General features: G+C 44.7%; 1 protein-coding gene across 1 annotated transcript in view; it reads left to right on the forward strand.

Annotated features, from left to right (window-relative positions):
- Positions 1–11,329, forward strand: part of CRYBA2 (crystallin beta A2) — a 268,345-nt gene that overhangs the window by 160,045 nt on the left and 96,971 nt on the right. The window lies entirely within an intron of this gene.

Here is an 11,329-nt window from a genome sequence, read left to right on the forward strand (position 1 = left end):
AAAAGTCTTTTTAATTAAAGCCGCCATCTGACTGTGTCCCGTTTATCTGCCCCTCTTATCAGCGCTCATCTCAGTATTAATAAAAGTTGGGCTGTTAAAGATCAGAGTCACTATGGGGACAGCGCCCCCCTCCGCCGCATTTCACGCCTGTTTAACTCTTTGTAAACAGCAGGCGGCGTCACAGGCGGAGGGGGGTGCGGGCTGTGTGCGCCTCATTACATCTCAGCCAACAATGATGGGAGGGAGGATGACAATTAGAGAGAGGAGGCTGACTGAGGGCCGATTAGAGACCATTAAAGACACATCAAATGGACATTGACCCCAGCCATACAGTGTAACCCTTTGTGTGCCAGAGATATTTAACTCTCTGGGTACCATAGTGTGTAACCCTTTGTGTGCCAGAGATATTTAACTCTCTGCGTGCCATAGCATGTAACCCTTTATGTGCCAGAGATTTTTAACTCTCTGCGTGCCATACAGTGCAACCTTTTGTGTGCCAGAGATATTTAACTCTCTGCGTGCCATACAGTGCAACCCTTTGTGTGCCAGAGATATTTAACTCTCTGCGTGCCATACAGTGCAACCCTTTGTGTGCCAGAGATATTTAACTCTCTGCGTACCATAGCGTGTAACCCTTTGTGTGCCAGAGATATTTAACTCTCTGCGTACCATACAGTGTAACCCTTTATGTGCCAGAGATTTTTAACTCTCTGCGTGCCATACAGTGCAACCTTTTGTGTGCCAGAGATATTTAACTCGCTGCGTGCCATAGTGTGTTACCCTTTGTGTGCCAGAGATATTTAACTCTCTGCGTGCCATACAGTGCAACCCTTTGTGTGCCAGAGATATTTAACTCTCTGCGTGCCATACAGTGCAACCCTTTGTGTGCCAGAGATATTTAACTCTCTGTGTGCCATAGCGTGTAACCCTTTGTGTGCCAGAGATATTTAACTCTCTGTGTGCCATAGCGTGTAACCCTTTGTGTGCCAGAGATATTTAACTCTCTGCGTGCCATAGCATGTAACCCTTTGTGTGCCAGAGATATTTAACTCGCTGCGTGCCATAGTGTGTTACCCTTTGTGTGCCAGAGATATTTAACTCTCTGCGTGCCATACAGTGCAACCCTTTGTGTGCCAGAGATATTTAACTCTCTGCGTGCCATACAGTGCAACCCTTTGTGTGCCAGAGATATTTAACTCTCTGTGTGCCATAGCGTGTAACCCTTTGTGTGCCAGAGATATTTAACTCTCTGTGTGCCATAGCGTGTAACCCTTTGTGTGCCAGAGATATTTAACTCTCTACGTGCCATACAGTGCAACCTTTTGTGTGCCAGAGATATTTAACTCTCTGCGTGCAATAGTGTGTAACCCTTTGTGAGCCAGGGATGTTTAACTTTTTGCATGCCAGAGCGAGCTAAAAAATGTAACCCTTTGTGTGCAAACAGGGCTGGGACAAGGGATGGGCAGGAGGGACGGCTGACCTGGGCGCAATGGTTAATTGCAGGGATATGGGTGCCCTGACCCTAAGCCTAAGATAAGGGGTGGGGGGCGCAGTTTGGCATCTTTGCCCTGGGCGCTGGATAGCCTTGTACCAGCACTGTCTGCAAACAACAGTTAACCCTTTGCATGCCATAGACTGAGCCATAAAGAGTAACCCTTTGTGTACCAGGGATATTTATTCCTCTGCATGCCATAGACCAGTGTTTCTCAACTCCGGTCTTCAGGGCACACTAACAGGCCAGATTTTAAGTATTACCTTGGGGAGATGCAGACTAGAATACTGCAATCACTGAGCAGCAAATTATATCACCACCGTTGATGTATTTCAGTTTTCTTGCAAACCTGGCCTGTTAGTGTACCCTGAGCACTGGAGTTGAGAAACACTGCCATAGACTGACCTACAGAGCATAACCTTTGTGTGCCAGAGATATTTAACTCTCTGCGTGCCATAGAGTGTAACTCTGTGAGCCAGTGATATTAAACTTTTGGCATGCCAGAGAGAGCTAAAAGACGTAACCCTTTGCGTGCAAACAACGTTTAACCATTTGCATGCCACAGACTGAGCTATAAAGCGTAACCCTTTGTGTACCAGGGATATTTAACACTCTGCATGCCATAGACTGAGCCATAAAGTGTAACCCTTTGTGCACAAGACATATTTAATCTTCTGCAAGACATAGACTGAGCCAGTAAGAGTCAGCCTTTTATTTAACTCTCTGTATGCCAGTGACTGAGCAATATAGCATAACTCCATGTGCACTAGAGATATTTAACTCTCTGCATGTCATAGAGCATAGCCCTTTGTGCGCCAGAAACATTTAACTCTCTGCGCGCCATAGACTGAGCCATGGCACATGACCCTTTGTGCGCCAGAGATATTAACTTTTGGCATGCTGGAGAGTGAGCTAAAGAGCATAACCCCTTTGTGTGCAAACAACATGTAACCCTCTGCATGCCATTGACTGACTGAGCCATAAAACCTAACCCTTGGTGCTCCAGACAGATCTAATCTTCCTGGTGACAGAGCCAGTAAGAGTTCCCCTTTTATTTAACCCCCCAGAATGCCATAGACTGAGCCATGAAGTGTAACCTTTTGTGTGTCAGCAAGATTTAATCCACTGGTTGCCATAGACTGAACCATAAAGCGTAACGCTTTGTGCACAAGACACATTTAATCTTCTGCAGGACATAGACTGAGCTAGTAAGTCACCCTTTTATTTAACCCTCTGTATGCCAGTGACTGAGCAATATAGCATAACCCTTTGTGTGTCAGGGATATTTAATTCTCTGCAAGCCTATAGACCAAGGCATAGAACGTAACCCTTTGTGTGCCAGCCACATTTAACACACTGCGTGCCATAGACTGAGCCATATAGTTGAACCCTTTGCGCACCAGAGACATTTAACTCTGCATACCAGTGATCAAGCAATGGATGTAACGTAGATTAAAGCTCCGTTTCCATTATTGTGACTTGTCATGCGACTTTGGACAGCAAGAGTAACTGTGTAAGTATTGCACAAGGGCAGGCTCAGGGAAGCTTGGGATAGATGAACTTTCTCTGCACTTAGTAGGATGTACACCTGCCGAGCACACAGTCAATAGGTTAAGGCTTCCCTCCTGAGAGCTGAATTCAAAAAAATAATTGTAAAAAAAAAAAAAATGTAAATTAAAAAAAACAGCTTGGGGGGACCCTTTGAGTCTGGTATGGCTTTTAGAGGGAACCCCATGACAGAATTAAGAAAAAAACTGTGTGTCCCCCCCCAAATCCATACTAGACCCTTATCCAAGCATGCAACCTGGCAGGCCAGGAAAGGGGGGAGACGAGCAAGTGCCCCCCCCTCTTAAACCACACCAGGCCGCTTGCCCTTAACATGGCACCCCAAAGCACTTTGCCCCCATGTTGATGGGGACAAGGGCCTCTTCCCGAAAACCCTGGGCTGTGATTGTCAGGATCTGCAGGTGGGGGGCTTATCGGTATCTGGAAGCCCCCTTTAACAAGGGGGCCCCCAGATCCCAGTCCCCCCCCTATGTGAATGGGTATCGGGTACATTGTTCCCCTACCCATTCACCAAAAAAAAGTGTCAAAAGTAAGAAACACAGGAAACAGCTTTTGACAAGTCCTTTATTAAAAAATAAAAAAATAATGTCCCTCGTAAATCCATTGTCAATCATGACACCCGCTGGACCAGAAAAATAGAAAAAAAAAAAAAACAGGAGGCGGAAGCGTTTTTTATTTTTTCTATTTTTGGGTCCGGCAGGCGACGTGATTGATGATGGATTTACATCGAGGGGCACTATTTTTTTATTTTTAATAAAGGACTTGTCAAACACTGTTTCCTGTGTTTCCTACTTTTACTGGTGAATGGGTAGGGGTATGACGCTTTGTTCATAGTTTCACCAGCTTTAGAAATACATGTTCAGGGTTTGCTCCCCCAACTTTTTGCTTGTTTATTATGTATTCGGTCTGACCAGACTCCTGAGGTTGAGCACCCCCCCCCCCCCCCCACACACACACACACCTGTACTCTATCAGTGTCCACAATCAAGTAGATATAGGAGGAGTCCCTAGTAGTGCATTAGCACATCTCTCCCAGCAAGGAGTGTTGTCTCCAAGGGTTAGAGAGGCTGGATTCATCCTTTTTTATGGATAGTGTAGGACCCACTGACAATGGGGTACTTTGACGTAGTGGTGGGCTTGAGCACGATATGGCCATATGGTGGGACCAAATCCCCATTTTTATTTATAGATTGTCTTCATATTTGATAGTCATTTATTTTGCATGTGTGCGCTATTCTTTTTTAATATGCATGTCGCTTGGTTCATAGCTGCACCAGCTTTAGAAATACATGTTCAGGGTTTGCTCCCCCAACTTTTTGTTTGTTTATTATGTATTCGGTCTGACCAGACTTCTGAGGTTGAGCACCCCCCCCACACACACACCTGTACTCTATCAGTGTCCACAATCAAGTAGATATAGGAGGAGTCTCTTGTAGTGCATTAACACATCTCTCCCAGCAAGGAGTGTTGTCTCCAAGGGTTAGAGAGGTTGGATTCATCCTTTTTTATGGATAGTATAGGACCCACTGACAATGGGGTACTTTGACGTGGTGGTGGGCTTGAGCACGATATGGCCATATGGTGGGACCAAATCCCCATTTTTATTTATGGATTGTCTTCATATTTGATAGTCATTTATTTTGCATGTGTGCGCTATTCTTTTTTAATAGGGGTATGATGTACCCGATACCCATTCACATAAGGGAGGGGGGCAGGATCTGGAGGCCCTCTTGGTAAAAGGGGCTTTCAGATTCTGATAAGCCCCCCCCCCCCTCCATACACAGACCCTGACAACCACAGCCCAGGGTTGTCAAGAAGACGCCCTTGTGCCATCAACAAGGTACTTTGGGGTGGGGGCAGAGCCCAATCCTGCCCCCAAAGCACCCACCCCCCATGTTGACAGAATGTGGCTTGATATGGTTCAGGGGAGGCGCTCCCTCGTCCCCACCCTTTCCTGACCTGCTAGGCTGCATGCTCGGATAATGGTCTGGTATGGATTATCAGGGGGGGTTACGTCCTTTTTTTTTTTTATTTAATTTTGGCGTGGGGTTCCCCTCAAAATCCATACTAGACCCAAAGGGCCTGGTACAGACTGGGGGGGGGACCCTACGCCATTTTTTACATTTTTTAATCTGTAGTGCCGGGAGCCGGAAATACATTACAGCTGTGAGCAAGTTTAAATTAAATTTTTTGCTTTGGAAATGTCAGTATTGCTGCAGCAGGCTCTATACATCATACAGATACACCACTTTACAGGAAGACTAAGGGGGGCCCCCAGACATGATATTTAAAGTAATGTTTCATTTTTATTGTTTCACTTTAAGCATCATTAAAATCACTGCTCCTTTAAAAACGATTGTTTTAAAAAAAAAATGTTTGCATTGATACCTGTTTCCCAGGGCAGTACCCAGGTCCCCATACACTTTTTATGGCAATAACATTCATATAAGCCTTTAAAATTAGGACTTTTGACTTTTCATGTTCGTGTCCCATAGACTTTAATAGCGTTCTCATGTTTGCTAGAACATTTCCCCTGTTCCAGATGTTCTGGTGCAAACCGAACAGGGGGGTGTTCAGCCCATCCCTAATAAAGATAAACTAATTCATCAGACAAATTCACACTCTTACCTGTCAATTAAGGCCTTAGAGGACAGAAACTATCTTCTAATGTATCCAAAAGGTCACTCAACTGTAAGAGGTAAAAGAGTCATAAGCGAATGCATACGTAAGTCGCGCTCGCATATCTAAACGGTGTTCAAACCACACATGTGAGGTATCGTTGAAGTCATTAGAGTGGGAGCAATAATTCTAGCACTAGAACTCCTATGTAACTCTAAACAGATAACCTGCAAAAATGTTTAAAGCGTCGCCTATGGAAATTTTTAGGTACTGTAGTTTGTCGCCATTCCAGGAGCGTGCACAATTTAAAGTGTGACATGTTAGGTATCTGTTTACTCGGCGTAACATCATCTTTCACATTATACAAAGAAATTGGGCTAACTTTAAAGTTTTTTTTTTTAATTCATTAACCTCTTTATGGTGCGCCCTCCAGCTCTTCAGTTTTAAGATGCAGGGGTGGAGCGTAACTTAAGATCATGTGACCTATTTCAATGGTCACGTGATCCAAAAATTCTCGGTTAGACGCGGTCACTGTGCCGGGAGTGTGCAGGGCATGCGCTATTGATCGCAATTCACGCAAATATTCGGCCTGTTGGCACCAAGACCCAGGCGCTGAGAGGCCGCGTATTTCCTTGCAGCCTGTGCCATGGGGTTAAACTGTATTTTTTCCAAGAAAAATTGGGTTTGAAAGACCACTGCACAAATACAGCGTGACATAAACTATTGCAACAAACGCCATTTTATTCTCTAGGGTCTCTGCTAAAAAAAAGTATAATGTTTGTGGGTTCTAAGTTATTTTCTAGCAAAAAATACTATTTTAAACTTGTAAACAAAAAGTTCCAGAAAAGGCCTGGTCAGCAATGGTAGGGCTACAGGAAACCCTGTTGCTGTAACTGCATATAAAGTGTTAGGCCCCGCAATTGGAGCGATCGTGGGGCCTACGATTGGTCCACCTGTCCGTTTTTCAGGTGGACCTGATCAGGCCACCCATTCTACTCTATGGGGAAGCGGATGTCCGCTGACACCCGTCTGGTATCCAATCTGACAAGATCTGCTAAAAACAGACAGAAGGCGATACATTCTCCATCCATCTAATGGGTCAGATCCTATCGGATGGGATTGGATGAAAACGGACAGGTTGTCCATTTTCATCTGATCTCCCCATAGAGGAGAGCGGGACTCTGAATGGTCCATCTCTGCACGGCGGAGCGAACAGGACCTGTCATCCGCCTGCTCCACGGGGATCAACGGAGCGATCTCCGCTGAGATAGCAGAGTCTGCTGAGCGGATCCGCCCCATGAGGAAGGGGCCTTAGAAGGCGTTCAGATTTAATTTGTTAGTCAAATCCATCTAAATCTGTTAGTCTATCTAACAATCCCCCCCCTCCAGATTGACAATGCAACTGTCCAAGGGTGGCTCCATTGCTCCTGCATCCTGAGTGGAGACACCCTAAAATAGGACATATGTTACCGGCCGGATCACCAGATGAAAATAAAATTAAAAACAAAAGAAAAAAATAATTCAGCCACCACATGTAAAGATTGATAAACTGCTATCTATTACATGTTTAGGGGGATAAAACTGCTTTAACCTTCTGTTAGCTACATCTGTGTGTCTGATGGACAGCCATAGAAATGAAAGGGGTGATAAACCCAAAACTAAAGAAATTATTTATAATATTGCAGCTTATCAATTCTTAGATGTGATGGCTGCATTATTTTTCATTTTTAGTCTTTCTTTCTTCTATTTTCATCTGGTGATCTGACTACTAAGTCTGTTGTCTTTCACAAGAACGAGCTCCTTGAAAATATATCAGTTACAGGGATGTGATGAAGCATTCAACAGGGGTGCTTAGCATGATCAGTTTTATTTATGTACAGTATCTCACAAAAGTGAGTACACCCCTCACATTTTTGTAAATATTTTATTATATCTTTTCATGTGACAACACTGAAGAAATGACACTTTATTACAATGTAAAGTAGTGAGTGTACAGCTTGTATAACAGTGTAAATTTGCTGTCCCCTCAAAATAACTCAACACACAGCCATTAATGTCTAAACCGCTGGCAACAAAAGTAAGTACACCCCTATGTTAAAATGTCCAAATAGGGCCGAAAGTGTCAGTATTTTGTGTGGCCACCATTATTTTCCAGCACTGCTTTAACCCTCTTGGGCATGGAGTTCACCAGAGCTTTACAGGTTGCCACTGAAGTCCTCTTCCACTCCTCCATGACGACATCACAGAGCTGGTGGATGTTAGAGACCTTGTGCTCCTCCACCTTCCATTTGAGGATGCCCCACAGATACTCAATAGGATTTAGATCTGGGGACATGCTTGGCCAGTCCATCACCTTTACCCTCAGCTTCTTTAGCAAGGCAGTGGTTGGCTTGGAGATGTGTTTGGGGTTTATATCATGTTAGAATACTGCCCTGAAGCCCAGTAAACGAAGGGAGGGGAATCATGCTCTGCTTCAGTATGTCCCAGTACATGTTGGCATTCATGGTTCCCTCAATGAACTGTAGCTCCCCAGTGCTGGCAGCACTCATGCAGCCCCAGACCATGACACTCCCAACACCATGCTTGACTGTAGGCAAGACACACTTGTCTTTGTACTCCTCACCTGGTTGCCGCCACACACGCTTCACACCATCTGAACCAAATAAGTTTATCTTGGTCTCATCAGACCACAGGACATGGTTCCAGTAATCCATGTCCTTAGTCTGCTTGTCTTCAGAAAACTGTTTGTGGGCTTTCTTGTGCATCATCTTTAGAAGAGGCTTCCTTCTGGGATGACAGCCATGCAGACCAATTTGGTTTGAGGACTGACAGGCTGACCTCCCACCCCTTCAACCTCTGTAGCAATGCTGGCAGCACTCATACATCTATTTCCCAAAGACAACCTCTGGATATGACGTTGAGCATGTGCACTCAACCTCTTTGGTCGAACATGGCGAGGCCTGTTCAGAGTAAAACCTGCCCTGTTAAATTGCTATATGGTCTTGGCCACCGTGCTGCAGCTCAGTTTCAGGGTCTTGGCAATCTTCTTATAGCCTAGGCCATCCTTATGTAGAGCAACAATTATTTTTCAGATCCTTGCCATGAGATGAGTGAGAGCGATAACACCAAATTTAACACACCTGCTCCCCATTCACACCTGAGACCTTGTAACACTAACAAGGCACATGACACCGGGGAGGTAAAATGACTAACTGGGCCCAATTTAGACATTTTCGCTTAGGGGTGTACTCACTTTTGTTGTCAGCGGTTTAGACATTAATGGCTGTGTTGAGTTATTTTGAGGGGACAGCAAATTTACACTGTTATCCAAGCTGTTCACTCACTACTTTTTTTTTTTTTTTAAGCAAAAAAAAAAAAAAAAATAATGTTTTTGATCTTTTTCTTTTAAAGGTAGAGAGGTAAAGGAGAGATTTGGTCTTTTTGACCCTAGATCTCCATCAAGAGGACCGGTAATCCTTATTTCTATTACAATGGATGTTTACATTATTTATAATAGGTATAAAAGTGATTAAAAAAATTAAAGGGATAGTTTAAATAAAATAAATAAATAAATACGAAAAAAAAAAAAAAGTAAAACGCCCCCATCCCTCCGCGCACACGTGCAGAAGCGAACACATACATATGTTGCACAAGCATATGTAAACGGTGTTCGCACCACACATGTGAGTTATCACTGCAAAAGTTAGAGTGAGAGCAATAATTTTAGCACAAGACCTCCTCTGTAACTCTAAACAGGTAACCTGTAAAAAAAATGTAAAGCGTCACCTAAGAAGATTTTTATATATCATATTTTGCTGCGATTTCACGAGCTTGTGCAATTTTAAAGCGTGTTAAATATCTATTTACGCAATATAACATATTTCATATTTTACCAAAAAATTGGAGTATATATTGTGTTTTTTTTTTTTTTTAATTCGTTAAAGTGTTTTCCCCAAAAAATTGCGTTTGAAAAAACCAATGCGCAAAAAAATAAAATAAAAAATTGCAACACTTGCTATTTAATTTGTATGGTCTCTGCTAAAAAAAATAAAAATAAATAATGTTTGGGGTTTATTAGTAATTTTCTAGCAAAAAATACAGATTTAACCACTTCCCGCCCGCCCTATAGGCAAATGACGGCGGGAATGTGGTTGAGTTATCCTGACCGGACGTCATATGACGGCGGCAGGATAACTCCGCTCTGGGCGCCCCCCGGGGGCGCGCAGAGCGGCGATAGGTGATGCGAGGTGTCAGTCTGACACCCTGCATCTCCGATCTCGGTAAAGAGCCTCTGACGGAGGCTCTTTACCATGTGATCAGCCGTGTCCAATCACGGCTGGTCACATAGTAAATAGGAACAGCCGTTGATCGGCTTTCCTTAGTTCGTGCCTGACAGGCACGAGTAAAGGAGCGCCGATCGGCGGCTCCCCTGACAGGGGGGGGGGTCGGCACTGGTAATCAGATCATTGATTACCAGTGCAGACCCTCGGGGGGGGGATGCCACTAGATCCACCAGGGATGCCCACTATGACCCCAGGGATACCCACTATGACCCCAGGGATGCCCACTATGACCCCAGGGATGCCCACTATGGCCACCAGGGATGGCAATCAGGGCTCAGGGAGCCCCCCATTGCCCTCCCCATCAGTGCTGCCCACCAGTGCCCTCCCTATCAGTGCTGCCCACAAGTGCCCATCATTGCCATCCTTGAATGTCACCCACCAGTGCCCATTATTGCCCACCGGTGCCGCCTATCAGTGCCCATTAGTGCCCATCAGTGCCGCCCCTCAGTGCCGATCAGTGCTGCCCATCAGTGCCCACCAGTGCCGCCTATCAGTGCCCATTAGTGCCCGTCAGTGCCACCTATCAGTGCCCATCAGTGCCACCTATCAGTGCCCATCAATGCCGCCTATCAGTGCCCAGCAGTGCCGCCTTTCAGTGCCCACCAATGCTGCATATCAGTGCTACCTATCAGTGCCACATATCAGTGCCTATCAGTGCCGCATATCAGTGCCGCCTATCAGTGCCGTCTATCAGTGCCACCCCATCAGTGCCACCCCATCAGTGCCACCCCATCAGTGCCTCCTCATCAGTGCCTGTCAGTGCAGTCTCATCAGTGCTCGTCAGTGCAGGAAAAAACGTATTTATTTACAAAATTGTATAACATAAACAAAATTTTTTTTTTTTTTTTCAAACTTTTCGGTCTTTTTTTATTTGTTTAGCAAAAAGTAAAAATCGCACAGGTGATCAAATACCACCAAAAGAAAGCTCTATTTGTGGGGGGAAAATGACATAAATTTGGTGTAGGTACAGTGTTGCATGACCGCGCAATTGTCATTCAAAATGCAACAGCGCTAAAAGGGGAAAATTGGCCTGGGCGGGAAGGGAGGGAAGTGCCCTGTATTAAAGTGGTTAAACGTGTAAACTAAAAGTGCCAGAAAAGGCTTGGACTCTGCAAATGTGAATGCATTGACTTTTCCAGCTGTGTGTACTCTTCATAGATGCTCACCCCATTGCTCTGATCACTTTTGCTCAGGCAGGTGCCATAGAACCTTTATTTAAACCCTTTGTGAATACACTCCCATTGTTGCTGGTACTGAATGAGATGACAGCGACTTGTATATGTGATGTAAATGTCCAGGGACACTTGTC

This window comes from Pelophylax lessonae, assembly GCF_965119305.1.
Source record: "Pelophylax lessonae genome assembly, chromosome: 6".
Lineage (NCBI taxonomy): Eukaryota > Metazoa > Chordata > Amphibia > Anura > Ranidae > Pelophylax > Pelophylax lessonae.